This window comes from Setaria viridis, chromosome 3 (genome assembly GCF_005286985.2).
Source record: "Setaria viridis chromosome 3, Setaria_viridis_v4.0, whole genome shotgun sequence".
NCBI classification, from domain to species: domain Eukaryota; kingdom Viridiplantae; phylum Streptophyta; class Magnoliopsida; order Poales; family Poaceae; genus Setaria; species Setaria viridis.
Window position 1 is genome coordinate 45,033,076 of NC_048265.2, and position 5,994 is coordinate 45,039,069.

At 39.6% G+C, this 5,994-nt stretch overlaps 1 pseudogene; it reads right to left on the reverse strand.

Moving 5' to 3' along the window:
- Window positions 1-1,161: 1,161 nt before the first annotated feature.
- LOC117848938 (eukaryotic translation initiation factor 5A-2-like) lies at window positions 1,162-4,901 on the reverse strand (annotated as a pseudogene).
- Between the last annotated feature and the right edge of the window lie 1,093 nt (window positions 4,902-5,994).

The window sequence follows — 5,994 nt, forward strand, 5'->3', positions numbered from 1 at the left end:
TGCTTTGTTGTTTAGATATTTTATTGTATAGGAGGAGGATGACGTGTAGAAGAAAATGGTTTTGAAAGATCAGTGAATTTTGAATACTCCAAGGATGTGATATCCTTCTAGTGTTTGTCTTAACTTTATTTTATTTAAGCATATTACATGTAGAAAAATTGCGCAACCTGCTGCTTTTTTTTTATGAATATAACGATGAACCAAAGCAGAAAATGCTGGGTATATTTTAGTTGCACGTTATCACTTATCAGGCAGTACGTGCTAAGCAACAACTAAATTCGCCAACTGAAAGAGACCCAGCAATTACTGACAGTGTAATTTCGCAAAAACTCTTATTACGCCAGTGAGAAAAAAAAAGGCATCTGCAAAAGCGACGTCAGCGTAAGAAGTTAATTGCGGGCTAACAGATGAGATGCCGTACAAGAACACACTGACAGCGACAGTAACGCAAGTGATAATACTGACAGGACACCAGACAATTCCAGTCCTTCGCTTCAGGATATACCCGAGGACACGGCAAAACGATGGCAAAAATGGCGCGCGAAGATATGTGTGGAGTACTTATCTCGACAGTTAGGCTACTGATACGTGGGTCAGGGACTCAGCTGCAGATTCAACTACTGCAGAGGAGTCTCATTGATGCGACTGGTATTCTAAACATCACAGTTTTACTTCCATTCCCTGCAGGGCTCTATCATAAGCATTTTGGTCAATTCTATTTATTATACAATATTTTCAACGAGAATTCGTGTCATTTGTCATCGTGTGTTTTGATATTTTGTATGAGAATGACGTGTCATCAGAAAATAATCATGGAAATTATTTTTAAAAATATTTTCCTAACGTAAGTTATGATGTTCTCGAAGCACGAGGATTAAGCTCACAGAACATGCGAGCTTCAATGTACATCTTTGTCCAAAGAATTACAAGATAAACGACCCCAGCAATTACAAGAACTTTATGATTTTGCGTATTTCCCAAGCTAGTGAGAAATACAAAACTACTAAAGCGACCCCAGGAATCAGGATAAACAGCGTGCTGCAGATAAACAAGCTCTGATAGTCTGATAGGGGCAGACACAACACAATTCCATCACTTTACTACAGCATACCGAGTTACCAATGGTAAAAATGGCATAGAAAGGTGTAACTTCTGCCCAACTTAACATCACAGTTTTTTCTTTTTATTTCATCCCCTGTAGCTGTTAAAACTCAGACCTGCAAGATGCAAGTACCTAAGAACAGAAGAATCATAAGGCTCCAGTGTGAGGCAGTACAAGCTTCATCAGATTGACCCTTTTTTTAATCATAAACATAATAAAACTCCACATTGCCGGCTAAGCAGAAGGTCGATGAGCCTGCCGGGTTTTAGGATAACAGAAACAGGCGGAAGTTTTGGATGAGGTATTGGACTCTAGATGAATAAGTATCTGATGAAGGTACGCAGTACAATCCCCTACTGCTTTGATAAGCCCCATCAGGTACCCGATAAAATTGCGTACTGGTTGCAGCTGTGCAATCCATGCTCCTTAATACCCAAAAGGCCAAAACGTTCCTTGAGGAGATACATGGCGCGAGATTAGTTCCTCGGGCCAATGTCCTTCAGCGCGCAGATTTGCTCCTCTCCCATGACAGACATGACTGTCACCACCAGGTCCTTCCCTTCACCAAAGCCATCCTTGATCTGCAACCATCAACCACCATGAAAATAAATGTAGCCACAAATTAAATGCTTAAAAGCATGATGGTACTGCTGCAAAACAGATAAAATAGAGATAAAATTGTATTTACTTCATCAACCAGCAAAATAGTGTAATAATGTGATTTTTTTAACCCATTTGAATATATTACTTAATAATAGCCCCTCCAACTAATTTTTCAACATCTGTCTATTTTGGTCATTCCACCATGGGCCTTGGTGTGGAAATCCATATAGCCATGCCAAGGCCCATTGCGTTACAAGGTGCCAGATCTTGGAAATTTAGTTGGGCACAAAAAATAATAAATAATCCTACGGATGCATATGCAGTCTATGAGGGCATCTAATGACGAAAAGCCAATCTAGCTAGAATTCATCAATGATTTGATAAAACGGATGAACATTCAATTCCACCAAAGATAAAAGAGGACATAAGCTACCAGGGCAATTGCTGATATAAAAGAAAATTCTTGACACCACCAATTTCATAATAAAGTATAGTAGTTAGTCATGTATATCCTAACTTCCTGTTGCCGATTTACTTTTATGAATTTACAATTGTGAAAAAAGAAAAGTAAGTTAGTAACTCAGTATATACCTGACTAAGCAGGTTGTCGTCAGTTGGGAGCCTCAGGTCATCTTTAGTGTTACCATTTCAGTCAGAAGACTCACCTGAAAAAAAATTAATTTCTCATGTCAATATGGAATCACATAATATGAACATGCAGGAGCGTTAAGAAATATTTGGACTTACAAATCCATCCTCAGATATATCAATGAGCTGGTATTCAGTGCAATTCACATGAGGAACCTGTAAACAGATCACATTATTGATATCTTACAGACAATGAAAGCAATTCTAATGCTAAAGAGCCCAAGAAATGTAAAGGTACTTACATCACAGTTGTGAGAAGATGGGACAATATCTTCAAGCTTCTTGCCATTGAAGATGTCACTAGCAACAAAGTGACACTTGCGTGACCATGCTTCCCAGTTTTAGAGGTTGAGACCTCCACAACCTGCACAATTGTTACAAATTCATATGATTAGAGATGATTCCAGCAACAGGGAAAAAGGTCTATCAGCATAGCAAAGAAACAAAGAAGCATTTGTACCTTAAACAAATAAAGACAACCCAAACTTAGAACAGAACACGTGAAGGTATTAACACAAAGTACCTTTTGAAGTGCACACGTGGAAACTAGAGCACAAAAAAGAAATTCTAGTGTGACAGCTAAACAGGATAATTGCAAATTTCTAGCATCAGTGATTTGGTCCTCAGGAATTCGATCAATAGACTGGGAGGCATCAAGAAGAAAATATTGAATATGCACAAAATATACAGCAGAATAGGGATGCTAGCGGACCATCTATGCAGTTCACACAGTGGAAGTACCGAATCCCAGACAAGTTTACAGCCGTACCAGTGTGCACTAGTGGTCCAACAATATGAATTATATGGACCACTGCAGGGCAGCAGTTACTTAATACAGTACACCCAAGTCAGAAGTACCCGTTCACTTAGCTCACTGAAACTGTGGAAGTATGAATTAGCAGACAGGCTTGTAATATTTCCATTCTTGACAAATGTACAACCAAGAAAAATCAAGTTCCAACTGTCAGTATGGTCAACCAAAATTCGCATCAAGGTTTAGTGGATCAGTAACATCAGTTATGCAATCCATATGTGAGTTTCGAAGCCCTCTCTGAACAATTTTTTTTGAACGAACATCTCTGAACAATTTTGGTAAGGAACTAAACTAACCACGTTAAAAGTTTTAGAACTATCATTAAAGATATAATTTTGATCTGATTAAGTATGCCACCACTCCAATACAACGCTTCAGAAAACAAAACAAATGGGAAAACATCGCCTATATTATGCACATTGAACCCAGGGAAAATATCAATTGTTCACTAGCTAAAATTCACGAGCACAAAACAGCATACAAAATAACTGTACCCAGAGAAAAAAGAAATCATATATATCCAGTCGTCCGCCAAGGATTCAATCCATTCCACAGTCATACATATTCTACTCTGAATAAAAATCGAAATTTTGCACGCAGCAGCATTCAGGCTGCAATGCGACTAACCTAGATCCAGCATTACGGCGGCAATCAGATTGAGATCTAAAACGAACACAACACAACAAAATCATGGAGATAGTGGAGGACGCACAGGTCTGGAGCAGAGGATATACCTTGCAGGGGCGGTTCTTGATTACGAGGTAGCCGTTCTTGCGGACGGTGCCGGCCTGCTGCGGGTAGGTCTTGGACGCGCCGGCGTCGGCCTTGGAGTCGAACTGGTGGTCTTCGGAGTCCGACATATCCCCGCCGCCTCGGATAAGGGCCGGAACGGAATTTGCTGAAGATTCCAGCAGAATCGGGGAGCAGGGACTCCGAGTTGATCAGCACAACAAAAGGATCAGTGTCAGTGGAACGAAAAACTGAAGCTTTGATCGCAGGAAGGGAGGGAGGCACTGAGGGAGGGAACGGCTAGGGTTTGGTACGTTGGGAGGAGCCGGTAGGCGAGCGAGGCCTGGAGCTGGAGGCGGCGCAGCGGCGGCGAGGGGAATGACGGGAGGCGGTGGGAACTGGGAAGTGGGAAGAGAACGAAACGAAGCGGGTTTCGTCAGGGAAGTATCCCCTGGTTTGTGGGGGCGTTGGAGCACTTATGCACATCAGCCCTCGAGGTTGTACGGTATTAGTGTCTAGTAGGGTGTATGAGTAATGAGTAGAAATTGATGATAATTCATTAATTCTTCTTTTTCAAAAAATAAAAGAAATAGCTATATCCGATTGTGAGGGATCCAAGGGACAAGGGAAATCTTCTACTTTGATGGAACACAATTTCACCTTTTCATTTTATCAATAATGTCATTTATTTGGTTTCTGTATGCAGTATAAATACTTTTAGTATTTTGCAATATGCAGAGAAAAATAAAGAAAGGAGAAGTGTTTCTTTGATTTCAATTCTAAGAGAATCGGAGTACGTACCTAAAGCCAGGAACGAAAGTGTTTATTTGATTTCAGCTCTAAGAGAATCATTATGATCTGGTTTGTCAAAGACTATAGCTCGCCAAAATGGTTACAATTTTGTATAGAGATGGTAACCCCGTTAAAATCTAAGAGTCATGGCTATGGATTTTCATATACTACTGCATGCACCTCTTTCTAAGATAATATTCCCCCCGTTTCAAATTGTATGTTGTTTTAGCTTTTGTAGGTATAAAGTTTTACTATGCACCTAAATATAGTGTATGTCTAGATGCATACAAACACCTATATGAACTTAAAAAAGTCAAAATGATCTCCAATTTGAAACGGAGGGAGTAGAAAAGATTCTGATATTCAATTTTTTAAGCATTGCATAGTTCGAATCTTAAATTCCGCACAAAGTTAAGTTCATTATCGCCCCCCCCCCCATGATAAGTAAAACATAAACAAGCCGACACAATTGTAGTCTTAACGAGAATTACTCATCACATCTAGGAAAACTGTTTGGGTATTTGGGTCGCCTATTGATTTTAAGTTGACACGGTACACAATCCACAACGAAGATGTGCCAAGGTTGATTATGCTGGCCCAGTTTTTCATGGACATTTGTAGATGTAAGATGAGTGTGCATGTGTTTATTTAGGTGAGCGTACATGCACATGAGACATTAACAAATGTGTCAAGTGTCATGCTTCGGAAAAGAATGTTAGCTACATATTTTTCCGGGAAAAGTGCAGATACCACTGATTCAAGGGGGGTGTTAGCGCGAAAGAGATAGCTACTGTGCTGAAAATATCTGGGTGCCGTCCGCTGGATTCGATAACGTGCGTGAGGAGGGGTTCCCACACGAGAAATTCGCAGACAGGCTGAACCGAAGACGTGTTCGGATATTCGATGGAAAATTTTTTATCGGACGTTTTGATGAAATATTAAAAATTACCTAGTACAATATCAGTGGTTACTGTTTGCAACATGAAAAATAATATATAAAAATAACTAAGTCATTTGACTCTAGGATAAACGTGAACACTATATTTCATGCAACATTCACTGTGAAACATGCAGAAACAATAGTTGCAGCAAGAATGCTTAACTATTGCAACATATGTTGGAGCGTCCGATTTTTTTTAAATTTCAAAGGTATGTTCTGTCGCATTACCATTGTTTTTTTTTCTTTCCGAGGAAATAGAGCTTATTTGTTCTTCGATCGCATTAATTCGATACTCCCTCTGTCCCATAAAAAAATGCAATTCTATGTATTTCAGATAGATTAGTGATGTTGTGAAAAGACTCCCAT